This window comes from Podarcis muralis, chromosome 7 (assembly GCF_964188315.1).
Source record: "Podarcis muralis chromosome 7, rPodMur119.hap1.1, whole genome shotgun sequence".
Taxonomy (NCBI): Eukaryota; Metazoa; Chordata; class Lepidosauria; order Squamata; family Lacertidae; genus Podarcis; species Podarcis muralis.
The window spans coordinates 9,256,511-9,270,589 of record NC_135661.1 but is presented as its reverse complement, the minus strand read 5'-3'; the positions used below and the strand labels follow the sequence as shown (position 1 = coordinate 9,270,589).

Below are 14,079 nucleotides of genomic sequence, written 5' to 3'. Positions count from 1 at the left end.
TCCCAGTAGTGATGTATGGAAGTGAGAGCTGGACCATAAAGAAGGCTGATCTCCGTAGAATTGATGCTTTTGAATTATGGTGCTGGAGGAGACTCTTGAGAGTCCCACGGACTGCAAGAAAATCAAACCTATCCACTCTTAAGGAAACCAGCCCTGAGTGCTCACTGGAAGGACAGATCCTGAAGCTGAGGCTCCAAGACTTTGGCCACCTCATGAGAAGAGAAGACTCCCTGGAGAAGACCCTGATGTTGGGAAAGATGGAGGGCACAAGGAGAAGGGGACGACAGAGGACGAGATGGTGGGACAGTGTTCTCGAAGCTACCAGCATGAGTTTGACCAAACTGCGGGAGGCAGTGGAAGACAGGAGTGCCTGGCGTGCTCTGGTCCAGGGGGTCACAAAGAGTCGGACACGACTAAACGACTAAACAGCAACAAGGCAGCAGTTAAACTTCGCCCCCGGAGGTACACTCCATTGTCTCTCGAGACAGGCAAATGCCAACAACAGCAATATATTTGTGCATGCTTAAATGCCACCTTAGGGGGGGTGCCCCCCTTCCCAATTAAAATACAATGCATTACAGCAGCAATGCTGAATTCATTAATCAGCTGGAGAACACGGGCACACACCCCAAAACCCACACACCCCACTTTCTAAAATACAGGGGTACTCCCAAATACATCATCATCATTTAAATATATATATCTCACCCTTGATCAAGAGACTACGGGGCAGCTGACAGCATAAAACACAAAACATTTAATATAAATATAATAATAGTAAAAGGGGGGTGGGAAGTCGTTTGTCATTTTGCCCAGGTGACCTTGGTGGCCAGGAAGACATTTTATTTTACTAGCTGTGTCTGGTACATCAGCTATGGCTGCATCAAGATCAGGATCCCTTGGCTGCTGTATTCCATGCCTTGGTAACCTGGAAGCTGGATTGCCGCAATGCGCTCTGTGTGGGGCTGCACTCGGGGTCTGGTCTGGTCTGGAAGCTCCTGCGGGTGCAGAGTGCAACTGCCCAATTGCTGATGGGGGCATCTGGTCAGGGACATGGTGCTCCCTTGCCTTTTTCTTGCTTTTTAAAAAAATCTTTTGATTGGTTTTGCAAATGCAAAGTTATAAACAACGAAACCCTTTTGTTTCTAAAAAAAACACTCCCATTGGCTCTATCAATGGACATCTGCTTGATGAGGTTACAGTGTTCCTCAATTTTCGGCGTCTTGGGGATGGGGTTTGGAGTCGGAGATGTATAATTCGTTTGGGGACAACTTAAGGTAACTAAGCCATGATCTCAGGTGTTTGTCTTCCTGCTTTAATCCTGCTTTGTCATACATCAATGTTTGCTGTGTTTGCAGATCTGGATCTATGCATTTGAATCAGCCTCCCACCTTCCTCTTATCCACTAAGCAGTTAGGGGATATGGGCCAAAAATATAGTTCCTCCGATGTCTCATTGTGCTCGTTCTTCTTGACCAGTCTACTTCTGAGAATGTCTAGTCTGTCCAAGATTTCATTTTGGGCTGAGGGCTGCAGTGACCAGAAACGGTTTATTAAGGCTTGTTCTTCCGCAGAAACGGAGTCCTCGCTGTCTCTTGTAGGAGGTTGAATATTAAAGGATGTACCTTTCATTTTTAAAATTGATTGATCTTGTTTGTGATGGTCCAGCTGGCTCATTTGGGATCTGTTTTGTTGTTTAGGTTTTTTTTCTCTTTTTGATCCTCTGTTTCTAGCATCCTATCACCCCTGGGGGGCAAAAGAATCAAAAAGTTTATTTGTATAAAGAGATTCCTCCGAATCTCAAGGCTTCCCCCCATCCCCTCCATAGGGTCCCATTTTAAACATTTAGTACTGCATATTCTTTCATGCACCAATTTCTATATCAAACCATTGTTTGATTACCATTGAATAATTACCATTGAATAATTACCATTGAATAATTACCATGGTAATTATTGAACTACAAGTGAGATCAAAATCCTGCTAATGTTTCCATCTGCTTACAGTGGTCTCCTAAATAACTTACAAATATTCCCCATTCTTTTATAAAGTTTTTATCCTCTTGGTTTCTGAGTTTTGCAGTCAATTTTGCCATCTCAGCATAGTCCATCAGCTTCGTTTGCCATTCCTCCCTGGTAGGGTCTTTCTCTTCTTTCCATCTCTGAACTAATAACATCCTGGCGGCTGTTGTTCCATACATTAAAAGTCTCTTCTGCTCCTTTGGGATATCAGTACCTGTAATTCCTAATAGAAAAGCTTCTAATTTCTTAACAAAAGTTATTTTAAACATTTTCTTCATTTCATTGTACTGTATCATCTCCCATAAAGCTTTTACAGTATTACCTTACAAGTAAAGCGCATATGATAAAAGGTACCTTCTTTTTCTTTACATTTCCAACAAGTATTTGTAGTTGGCCTATACATTTTTGCCAACTTGGTAGGGGTTAAATACCACCAGTACATTTTCTTTCAATGCCGTAAATTTCAAATCTGTTTTACATGGCCTTTCCCAATCTACTATCTGAATATTATGTCCCGGGTCCTTTGTCCAGTGTATCATTACTGACTTGACCTGTTCATCTTTTGTATGCCACTCTAGAATCAAGCTGTACATCCTGGACAGTAATTTAACATTATTTTCTAACAGATCTTTTTGAAATATTGATACAGTGGTACCTCAGGTTACATACGCTTCAGGTTACATATGCTTCAGGTTACAGACTCCGCTAACCCAGAAATAGTACCTCGGGTTAAGAACTTTGCTTCAGGATAAGAACAAAAATCGTGCTCTGGCAGTGCGGCAGCAGCAGGAGGCCCCATTAGCTAAAGTGGTGCTTCAGGTTAAGAACAGTTTCAGGTTAAGAACGGACCTCCGGAATGAATTAAGTACTTAACCTGAGGTACCACTGTATTTCACAACTAAAACCTTTCTTTTCATCTGTCTTGAAAACATCATTTAATTGGTGAAACTGTAACCAGTGGGACTCCCTTGCTGAAATATCTGCGCTCGCTGGCTGCCCATCTAGCGCCGAGCCAGTCTCAAGGTCCTTGGGTCAGCATGCAACGCCCTGTGCAATTTGAGCCTGAGATACCTTAAGGACCACCTGAGCTTTTATATCCCCGCTTGATGACTGAAATTATCCAGAGGAGGGTCACCCAGGTCACAGAAGCCCAACAGAACTCAGCTGGAAGTTGGGCATTTTGTGTTGCTGGTTCCAGGCTGTGGGAGACCTTTTAAAAAAATATATGTCAGCAGACTTTGCAGGTGTTGCCGGCCAGTATAATGATTAACTGTACTGTTTTAGTTTTGTGCTTTCAGCATTGCACACAGTCCTAACAGTTTCTGCTACGGCTGTACAGAAATGCTTTTTTAAAATTAAGTTGTTGGGGAGGCGAGGAGAAGTGTAGCTTGTCAGGCCAGGTGGAAAAGGGCAGCTTGTGGGAAATGAGTCAGTAATCACCAGGAATCACAGGATATTGAATACCATTTGGAAAAGGAAATCGGAAAATGCGAGTGGAGGGAATGAATTGACTTGTTTGAGCCCCATACAGCTTATCATAACAGTATTCTGGCTGCCTGCAGCCCTGGCCTCACTCGAGGACAGGACAGAGCTGGTGTCAGAGGCTGACACTAGCAGCGAGTCAGGTGAGATATCTGTGGAGGCCTAGAGACTACTGTTAACGGAGAAATCTGAGGGCTGCCTTGGACAAAAAACCAAGGACACCAGACAGGAATACCAGAGCAAAACAGCAGCCAGTAGGCTTGGTCTTTATTGAAGACTGTCGCGACAGGACTCCCACCTGCTACTAGGTGAAACAAAATGGAAGCTCAGAACAAAAGAAGACCCCAACTTTTATTAGTTACTAATCCCCCAAACTACACCCCTAAAACTACATCACAACTACATCACAAAAAGGAGGGGTTGAGGGAGGAGTTGTGGTGGTAACCTGAGTGTCCTGTCACCTGGCTGGTTCCTCCTTTCCCCCTCCCCATGAGTACTTTCCAGGTGACAAAGGGGAGTTGGCAGTTTCCTGCCCCCAGAGGGAAGAGCTGATCATTGTCCTTTGTTCCAGTCCGTGCTGAATCCACTCCTATATGCAAGTTCTTTGTGACCTTGGTGGTCTTCTGTCTAGGACCATCAGGGTTGGCATAGCAACTGGGCAGGGCTCCTGTTATGTGCTGGTATGCTCAAGGGATTATGGCTGCCCTGTATCAAACCTTCCCCATTTTGTAGTCCTTCCTTTATGGAGTAAAATAAAAGTGGAACGGTGCAGATCCGATGTGTGGTTGATTTTCTATGAAGCATAGCGTATGGTGTGTGTGTGTGTGTGTGTGTAGCTTGTACAAACTGAATGATTGGGGGGGGGGGTTTCCTGCGACACTACTAAGGGAGATACAACTGATGAACGCCACTGCCTCCTCCAGCAACTCACAATCGGACACAGCCTGTTGAACCCCTTTGCATGCAACCGGCCGGAATCTACAGACACATTTCATAACTATAGAAAGCAGAGAGAGACAGAGAAGCATCTGCAGGCTATCTTGGTCAGTGCTGCTGAAAGTGCAGCAACTTTGGGCTCAAACGCTTTCCATTCCAGCTGGCCATTACATAACATCCGTAACTAAAAAACAGTGCTTGTGCTTACATTTTTCCTCCAGCCTCCTAATCCCTTTTCTTCCTGTGTCATGTCTAGATTGTTAGCCTGAGAACAGGGAGTGCCTGAGAGCCTTTTTTCAGCAGAGACGTAAAAAAAAAAAAGGGAGGGGGACTTAAAACTTTGAAAAAGTTTCTGTAGGTGCCTGGTTTTGTTTTGTTTTGCTTTAAGATAGCAAATGTAGGCTCCAACGTGATCAGCCTTTGCAGCTGCATGCAGGCCCAGCCCAACTATTAGGCAAAATGGCAGCCTCAGGTGGCAGATGGGCGAGAAGCAACACTGAGTTTATTTGGAGACAGAGCTGCCTCCTTCAGCCCCACTGAGATAGTCTGCTGCTTTTGGATTTGGTGCAGTATGTGATCCCATCATCAGCTTTGAAGATTCAGCTGTCTATCAGGTTAGCTTCTGTATGTCGAAGCAAAACGTCTTGAACTGCCCTTGGCTGCATCTCCGAGTTATCTTCCTATATACATAAAAATGGAAGGTTGTCGTCGCACAGCCCCCATTGGATGTTTGGTAGTGCTGCACCACAGTCCTGGATTTCTGTGAAGGAATGGGGTTGGAAAGGTGAAAAGCAAGCTTAGTAGTTGCGTGAGGTGAGAAGGGGAAGCTCTAGAAGGTTAATGTGGGGTGGTGGTGGCAGTGGGGTTGGTGAGCAGAATGAGCAGGGGCACAGCCCCTAGTAAAGGTATTAGGAGTGATATGGTGGCAGTTGCATAAACTTTTGGATCAACGCTAAACATAAGTAAGGTCCCCTCATTTTGGTTCCGGGAAAAAAACACCTTTTGCTCCCAGGCTGTTGGTGAACTACAATGATGATGTCATTTCCTGTGACTTCATAGAATCATAGAGTTGGAAGGGACCCTAAGGCTCTAGTCCAGACCCCTGCAATGCTGGAATATTCAGCTGTCGCATACGGGGATCAAACCTGCAACCTTGCCATTGTCAGCTCCACGCTCTTAACCTACTGCGCTATCCAGGCTGATTTTTTCTGCACGATATTTCTACTGCTGCTGTTGGGGATTGCTTTGTGCATTGATCGATTTATCTGCAATATTTTTATTGGATTTTATAATTTTATGTAGCTAAAACTATAAACAATAAGTAAGGCATAATAGTGCATTATTGAAACGAATTGCATATGTTTTTCTGCAAATGCGTTTGTATTCTAATGTTTGCATCGCTCTCTGTTTACTTATTTATTCCCCACCTGCATAAAGTTGTGAACGTAAATTACGGGCCCGCTGTATTTGTGGTACATTTTCTGATGGTTTCCGTTTGCTCAGAGCAATCATGGTGGCGGCCACCAGGTGGCGCTTGAGACTTGTTTATTTACAAACTCTGTCCTGTGTAGGTGGTTGGTGGGGTTTCTGGCACAACTTCTTATTTTAGTCATTATTATTTAAAGGTAAAGGTAAAGGGAACCCTGACCATTAGGTCCAGTCGCGGACGACTCTGGGGTTGCGGCGTTCATCTCGCTTTATTGGCCGAGGGAGCCGGCATACAGCTTCCAGGTCATGTGGCCAGCAGGACTAAGCCGCTTCTGGCGAATCAGAGCAGCGCATGGAAACGCCGTTTACCTTCCCGCCAGAGTGGTACCTATTTATCTACTTTATTTATCTACTTGCACTTTTACATATTTATCTACTTGCACTTTTACGTGCTTTCGAACTGCTAGCTAGGTTGGCAGGAGCTGGGACCGAGCAACGGGAGCTCACCCCGTCGCGGGGATTCGAACCACCGACCTTCTGATCGGCAAGTCCTAGGCTCTGTGGTTTAACCCACACCGCCACCCGCGTAAATTATTATTTACTTGTACGCAAATGCTTTACGCTCGCTTTGCTTTAAAGACAACATACGGACGCTGCAAACTGTAAACCTGCCATTGCAAATTCTCACTTCTTAAGAGAGGAGTGGGTGAGATTATACACTGAAAAAGGAGGGGGGAAGTGCCAAAAACAAAAAAACCCAGCACACGATGAAAACAACCTTTTTTGCACAGCTCCTCTTTCTCTGGGGGGGTCACGGTGGCCTCTTGTTCTTGAAACACAGGAGTTGGAATGGCAGCTGTTTTCCTTGGAATTTCGGGTTATTTTTAGGTTGTGCCTAACGCATGGAGAAGGCGTGAGGTTTGCTCTTCCTGCTGGCTGCAATGTTGCTACAGACTCTCGCCCCTGCTCTTCCCACTGGGCTGGGGAGGGGGGAGGGCCCCCTGACCGTCCCTTGCTGAGTAACCAAAATGATCAAGGGGTGGAGCGACTCCCCATGGTGAAAGAAAGCCAGGCTGCATTGTTTGGGACTTTTCAGTTTGGAGGAAAAGAGAGCAAGGGCTTCTCCTTTCTCCCACTCTTTCCAGGTACACTCTGCGCTTTAAAGCTCCATGTCTGACCACCCCCCCTTTTTTTTTTTAGTCCACAGTTTTCCCTTGGAGTTTAAAGCTGAATTGGAGCAAATGCAAGTGAAAAACCTGAACTGATGTTTGCTCTGATGATGAGGATGATGATAATTACAGCGGTACCTCTGGATGTGAACGGGATCCATTCCGGAGCCCCGTTCGCATCCTGAGTAGAATGCACCGCTTCTGCGCATGCGCGTGATGTCGTTTTGAGCGCCTGCGCGAGCGGCAAAACCCGGAAGTAACGTGTTCCGCTACTTCCGGGTCGCCGCGGAGCGTAACCTGAAAACGCTCTACCTGAAGCATATTTAACCCGAGGTATAACTGTAGTATTATTATTATTATTATTATTATTATTATTATTATTATTATACCCCACCAATCTGGCTGGTTTCCCCAGCCGCTCTGGGCAGCTTACAGCACACATAAAGAATTGTAAAACATCAGACATTAGAAATTTCCCGATACATGGCTGCCTTCAGACGTCTTCTAAAAGTCAGGTGGTTGTTTATTTCCTTGACATCTGATGGGAGGCCGTTCCAGGGCGGGCGCCACTACCGAGAAGGCCCTCTGCCTGGTTAAACGCTAACGAGTGAGTTATTGTGGGGAAAGCTCTGGACCAAAAAAACACACCCACCACTCAGTGTTTGCACTGCAGAGGGTTGGACTAGATGACCCTTGCGGTCCCTTCCAACTCTACAATTCTCTGATTTGGACACAGGCCTTTACAACCCTGGCCTGGAGAAAGCAGAGAAAAGTTTTCCTCTTTCTCGTAACTCTAGGACTCGGAAGCATCCCACGAAGCTGAATGTTGGAAGAATCAGGACGGAAAGCCGAGCGATACATTTGGCACCAGCTTGTCTGCAGGAGTTGCGAGAAGGAGCTGTAAAAACTGCAACCCAACTGTCTTAGGGACTCTCCTCCGGATCTTAACCAGGCTTACTCCTGAGCCCTTCCTTCTCCCAAAGATGTCCGCAAGGCAGCAGGTACAGATTTTTCCTTGGCGTTTGCTCCTGAAGCCTTTCTCATGAATGGGTATATCTGTGTTATGAGAATTTTAAGGTCTTAAAGGTAAAGGGACCCCTGACCATTAGGTCCAGTCGTGGCCGACTCTGGGGTTGCAGTGCTCATCTCACTTTATTGGCCAAGGGAGCCGGCGTACAGCTTCCGGGTCGTGTGGCCAGCATGACTAAGCCGCTTCTGGCGAACCAGAGCAGCGCACAGAAGCGCCATTTACCCTCCCACCGGAGCGGTACCTATTTATCTACTTGCACTTTGACGTGCTTTCGAACTGCTAGGTGGGTAGGAGCTGGGACTGAACAACGGGAGCTCACTCCATCACAGGGATTCGAACCGCCGACCTTCTGATTGGCAAGTCCTAGGCTCTGTGGTTTAACCCACAGTGCCACCCGCGTCCCTTTTCAAGGTCTTAGATATGTCTTTTTAAGGTCTTAGATATCCAATCAAGTAAGCATTAAGAGGCTCCTTCCGTTAATTTGTCCAAACTCTTTTTCAGACTGTCCCAAGTTGCGGGTCGGTCCATCTGGTTAGGAACCTAGGAAACCGCCTTACCTGGAGTTAGGCTGCTGTTGTTCCATCTATTTTAGGATTGTCTAAAAGCCGAGACATCACCTTGCCAACAAAGGTCCATATAGTTAAAGCTATGGTTTTCCCAGTAGTGACGTATGGAAGTGAGAGCTGGACCATAAAGAAGGCTGATCGCCGAAGAATTGATGCTTTTGAATTATGGTGCTGGAGGAGACTCTTGAGAGTCCCATGGACTGCAAGAAGATCAAACCTCTCCATTCTGAAGGAAATCAGCCCTGAGTGCTCACTGGAAGGACAGATCCTGAAGCTGAGGCTCCAATACTTTGGCCACCTCATGAGAAGAGAAGACTCCCTGGAAAAGACCCTGATGTTGGGAAAGATGGAGGGCACAAGGAGAAGGGGACGACAGAGGACGAGATGGTTGGACAGTGTTCTCGAAGCTACTAACATGAGTTTGACCAAACTGCGGGAGGCAGTGGAAGACAGGAGTGCCTGGCGTGCTCTGGTCCAGGGGGTCACGAAGAGTCGGACACGACTAAACGACTATTAGCGGCTTAGCGGCTTAGAAAAAGGGGGGGAAGCGAAAAAAATCGCAAGACTCACAAGACGGAAACGAAGTCAAGTCGCAACTGTATTAACGGTTTTAAGAAAAAGGAAACAAACTTGCAAGACGTTTTTGTCTTGTGAAGCAAGCCCATAGGGAAAATTGTCTTGCGAAGCGCATCGAAAAACGGAAAACCCTTTCGTCTAGCGGGTTTTTCGTCTTGCGAGGCATTCGTCTTGCGGGGCACCACTGTATTGTAATTGTTAAGAGTGGGTTTCTATTTAATTTTTATATGCTGATATTATTATTCTATACTATTCTAATGATTGTTGAATGTTACATTATTTGATGTAGATTGCTTATTTTAAAGCTGTTTTATTATCACATTTTTGTATTGCATTAGATTGCTATAAGGTGTACATTCTTTGTTTCTTCAGCTTGTAAACCGCCTTGAGTATTGTAAGAGAGAAAGGCGGTATACAAATTAAAAGTGATGATGGGTGATGATTTCAGGACCCATGATAGCATTATTGTAAGGTTGCCGGACATCCCCGTTTCCCAGGGACAGTCCCCGGATTTACAAATCAGTCCCCATACAAAATCCATTGAAGTTGAAAACTGTCCCCGGATTCATTGAAAAAAAATCTGGTAACCTTACATTATTGGCAATTGTTAACACAAAACCTCAATCAGCGTTGCTGCAGGCAGCTGCTAGATCAGAATTAGCAAATCATTGGAAAGATGCAAACTACATTGTCATACCACAAGTAATATAATAATAATAATAATAATAATAATAATAATAATAATAATAATAATAATTTTATCCTGCCCATCCTACTAGGTTGCCCCAGCCGCTCTGGGTGGCTTCCAACAAGTGGCTTCATAGAGTTTGGCGCGCCACCCTGTACGAAAAACTGGCACGGCTCGGCTGATGTGAGGCACAACCAAAAAAGGCCAGTTTTTAGTAATCTGGCAACTTTTCATCAACTTTGTAAACAAACAGCAAAGCTTGCGATGTCCTAGAGGTGATGCTTCATTCTGGAGAGGATGCCTTCTTAATGTGGTAGAACCGGACTGAATTTTCCTTCTCTATCTCCTTATTTTACTCTCTCACTCCCCCCCACTCCGGGCCCCTCTCTCCTGGACTCCCAGCCAGAAAAAAGTAAAGGTTGCTTGCAAATAACTCTTCGCTTTGTTGATGTGACAAAAGGTTTTTATTCATGTTGTATGTTGCACATTCTTGAGAAAGGCAATGACAAACCTAGACAGCATCTTAAAAAGCAGAGACATCACCTTGCCAACAAAGGTCCATATAGTTAAAGCTCTGGTTTTCCCAGTAGTGGCGTATGGAAGTGAGAGCTGGACCATCAAGAAGGCTGATCGCCGAAGAATTAATGCTTTTGAATTATGGTGCTGGAGGAGACTCTTGAGAGTCCCATGGACTGCAAGAAGATCAAACCTATCCCTTCTTAAGGAAAATCAGCCCTGAGTGCTCACTGGAAGGACAGATCCTGAAGCTGAGGCTCCAGTACTTTGGCCACCTCATGAGAAGAGAAGACTCCCTGGAAAAGACCCTCATGTTGGGAAAGATGGAGGGCACAAGGAGAAGGGGACGACAGAGGATGAGATGGTTGGATAGTGTTCTCGAAGCTACCAGCATGAGTTTGACCAAACCGCGGGAGGCAGTGGAAGACAGGAGTGCCTGGCGTGCTTTGGCCCATGGGGTCACAAAGAGGCGGACACGACTAAACGACTAAACAACAACAAATGTTGCACATCTCTTTTATGTCTGTTAAAATTTCAGTTAAAATATGTTGAATGGAAAAAAGCAGCTGCCTTATCCTGCTTCAAGCTGCTGGTCCGCCCAGACTAGTATTGCTGACACTGGCTGGCAGCATTCTCCAGGATTTCAGGTGCTAAGGACTGAACCCAGAGCCTTCTGCAAGCAAAGCTGCTGCCCTGCCACTGCGCTACGCCCTAACAACAAGCTGCCTCACTCACACAGAGCCCATCCAGGCCAGTTTTGTCAACACTGGCTGGCAGCAGTACTTTGGGGGGACTGGATCCGAGCTTTCTGCAAGCTGCTCGGCCCTTTCCCTAGCAAGAAGCTGCTTTATACGAAGTCCACCCAGACTGGTATTGCCGACACGGATGGGCAGCAGCACTTCGGGTTTTCAGATGCTGACGAGGGAACCCGAGCCTTCTGCTGCTGCTCTGCCACTGCGCCCTTCCTCCAACAAGGCGCTGCCTCATACAGAGCCCATCCAGACTAGCATTACCGACACGGGCCGACAGCAGCTCTCCGGGGACTTGAACCCGGAGCCTTGTGTAGGCAGAGAGTAGCCCTCTTCCCCTACGGAGCCGGCGAGCAGGGGCGCGTGGGGAGCCCTGCGACCTCTCCAACTCCTGTGCGCTCTCGGCCGCCTCTCCGCGCTTTCTCCTCCGCCCCTGCGCGCCGTTTCCTGGCGAGGCGAAGAGCCGCCTCCGAGGGTGGGAAAGATGCGGGGCGGCGGAGCGGCTCGGCGGCCCTCTCGCTTACACAACCCCGGCCGCCTTCCGCCGTCGAGGACCGAAACTCGGCGCTAGGAAGTTTCCCTGCGCGCCCCGGCGCTTCTCCGAGCGCCGCGCCAGAGCGCCAACTTCTCCCTCCGACGGCGACGCGCCCCGAGGAGCCTTTCGCCGCCAGAGCGCGCGGCCCGCCCGGCTCTCCCGCGGCCCCCGAGGGGCGGCTCCTCCTTCCTTCCCGGACCCGGGCTGCCTTTTACATAACCGCCCGAAAAAGGCGTCGCCACCGCCGCCCGGGCGCCTGGAGGGGGCGAGGCGAGCTCGGTCCCTTCGCCACCGCCTTGTCTCTCGACGAGGCGGACTCTCCTCGCTGCTGCTGCCGCCCCGGCGAGGGCTGTGGGCGGACGGGCGCCGGGCAAGGCGCACCATGGGCCACGGGGCGAGCGCCGGCTTCTCCTACAGGTAAGGGGACCCCCCCCCCTTTTTCCCGCTCCCCCTTTCTCTTCCCTAGCGCGCCTCAGCTCCGGGAAATACTTCGAGTTTGGGTTTACTTGTTTGAGGTCTATCTCTCTCCACCCTTGCAATAAAAAGGGCATCTTCGTGTATTTTGTTCAAAGTTGATCGCTCGGGGACAAAACACGAGCCCCCCCCCCAAAAAAACTGGGTTTTTCCCCTGTGCTGTAGTACATAAAAAGAGTGCCCCTGAGCATGGACAGAGTGCCCATTCCTTAGCACTGAGGAGCTGTTAGCTCAGGATATGAAGGGGTGGGCAGGCTGAGCTGAGCACCGTCAGGAGGCAGGCAGCATGGAAATTAGTCCGGATGGGAAAGCTGCCCCTGTTGGATTTCTGACAGCTGGGTTTAGATGTGAAGAGTGCAGGATTTTTGCAACTACCCGTATTTTTCGCTCTATAACACGCACCATACCATAACACGTACGTAGTTTTTAGAGGAGGAAAACAAGAAAAAAATGGATATATAGTGGATATATGATTTTTGTGGTTCATGCTGTGGCCACAGACATGTGATCTGACAGTGAGTTTGGAGTAGCCCAAATCAAAAATCCTGAGGATCCATGTGGATCCATGCTTTGTAACCACGGAGGAGGGAAGGAAGGGGAACCATGGATCTTCTGCTCACGACTGCAGCAGATCCCCACCACCACCACCACCCGCAGGCATTCACTCCATAACACGCACAGACATTTCCCCTTACTTTCTAGGAGGAAAAACGTGAGTGTTATGGAGCAAAAAATACGGTACTTTCCCCTGCTCTCCTGCATACATTGGGGAATGGCTGTGATCTGCCATCTTGCCTCCCTCAATGCTTATTATTGTTATCATTAGTGTAGGAGCACTTATTATTCCCCCCCACACACACAATTCACCCCAAGATTTTGGGGTGGTTACAGCAATTAGAACATTTCATTTCACTTTTAACTTGTATACCGCCTTTCTGTATTGCTACGCACAAGCAACAAAATATACAACAAAGAACACACGCCTTAGAACAAAAATCGTAATAAAACGTAACTTTAAAGCGGGACAACTTATATTAAATGGAATACAGTGGTACCTCGGGTTACATACGCTTCAGGTTACGTACGCTTCAAGTTACACACTCCGCTAACCCAGAAATAGTGCTTCAGGTTAAGAACTTTGCTTGAGGATGAGAACAGAAATTGTGTTCCGGCGGCGCGGTGGCAGCAGGAGGCCCCATTAGCTAAAGTGGTGCTTCAGGTTAAGAACAGTTTCAGGTTAAGAACGGACCTCCGGAACGAATTAAGTACTTAACCCGAGGTACCACTGTAATAGTCAATAATCTATCGGCATATAATAGAGCACAATAAAATTAACTCTCAAAAAACATCAGCAAACAGAAATTCACTCTTAATAATAATTACCAAACCATGATCTGTAAGAATAACTGCAAGACAGAAGGCATAACCGTTTGAAGGAACTTAAAATCCCAGAAATAAAGGGGGATCTAGAAATAACCACATCTCAAGCGCCAAAAGCCGGGATCGAGAAGTGAATCTTCAGCATTCACCGCAAGTTGTATGCTGTACAATGAAGGTGCCAGACAGGCGCATCTCTGTGGGGAGGGAGCCCCACAATTTAGGGGCTGCTATGGGGAATGCCCTCTCCCCCTGGGCCACCCAGTAACCCTGAAATTCTGAGCGTGATAGAACTACCCCAAAGGGTGGTTTATCTTGGTACCGGAGAGGGTCTGCAGCAAGCTTACCAGATTATTTTTCAATGAATGTGGGGACACTTTTCAACTTCAATGGATTTTGTATGGGGACTGGTTTGTAAATCCGGGGACTGACCCTGGGAAACGGGGACGTCTGGTAACCTTAGTCCGTAGGTGGTCTTTGAGGTGTTTGGGATGTGAGCACCTTGAATTGGGCCAGGAATCAGTCCAGCTATT

At 47.3% G+C, this 14,079-nt stretch overlaps 1 protein-coding gene across 1 annotated transcript in view; it reads left to right on the top strand.

The window, feature by feature from the left end:
• The first annotated feature begins 11,448 nt into the window (after nucleotides 1-11,448).
• SH2B3 (SH2B adaptor protein 3) overlaps nucleotides 11,449-14,079 on the top strand; it is a 72,604-nt gene continuing 69,973 nt past the window's right edge. Inside the window, exon 1 of the mRNA XM_028741309.2 lies at nucleotides 11,449-12,112. The gene's annotated coding sequence lies outside the window, so the exon portion shown is untranslated. The remainder of the gene's footprint in view (nucleotides 12,113-14,079) is intronic.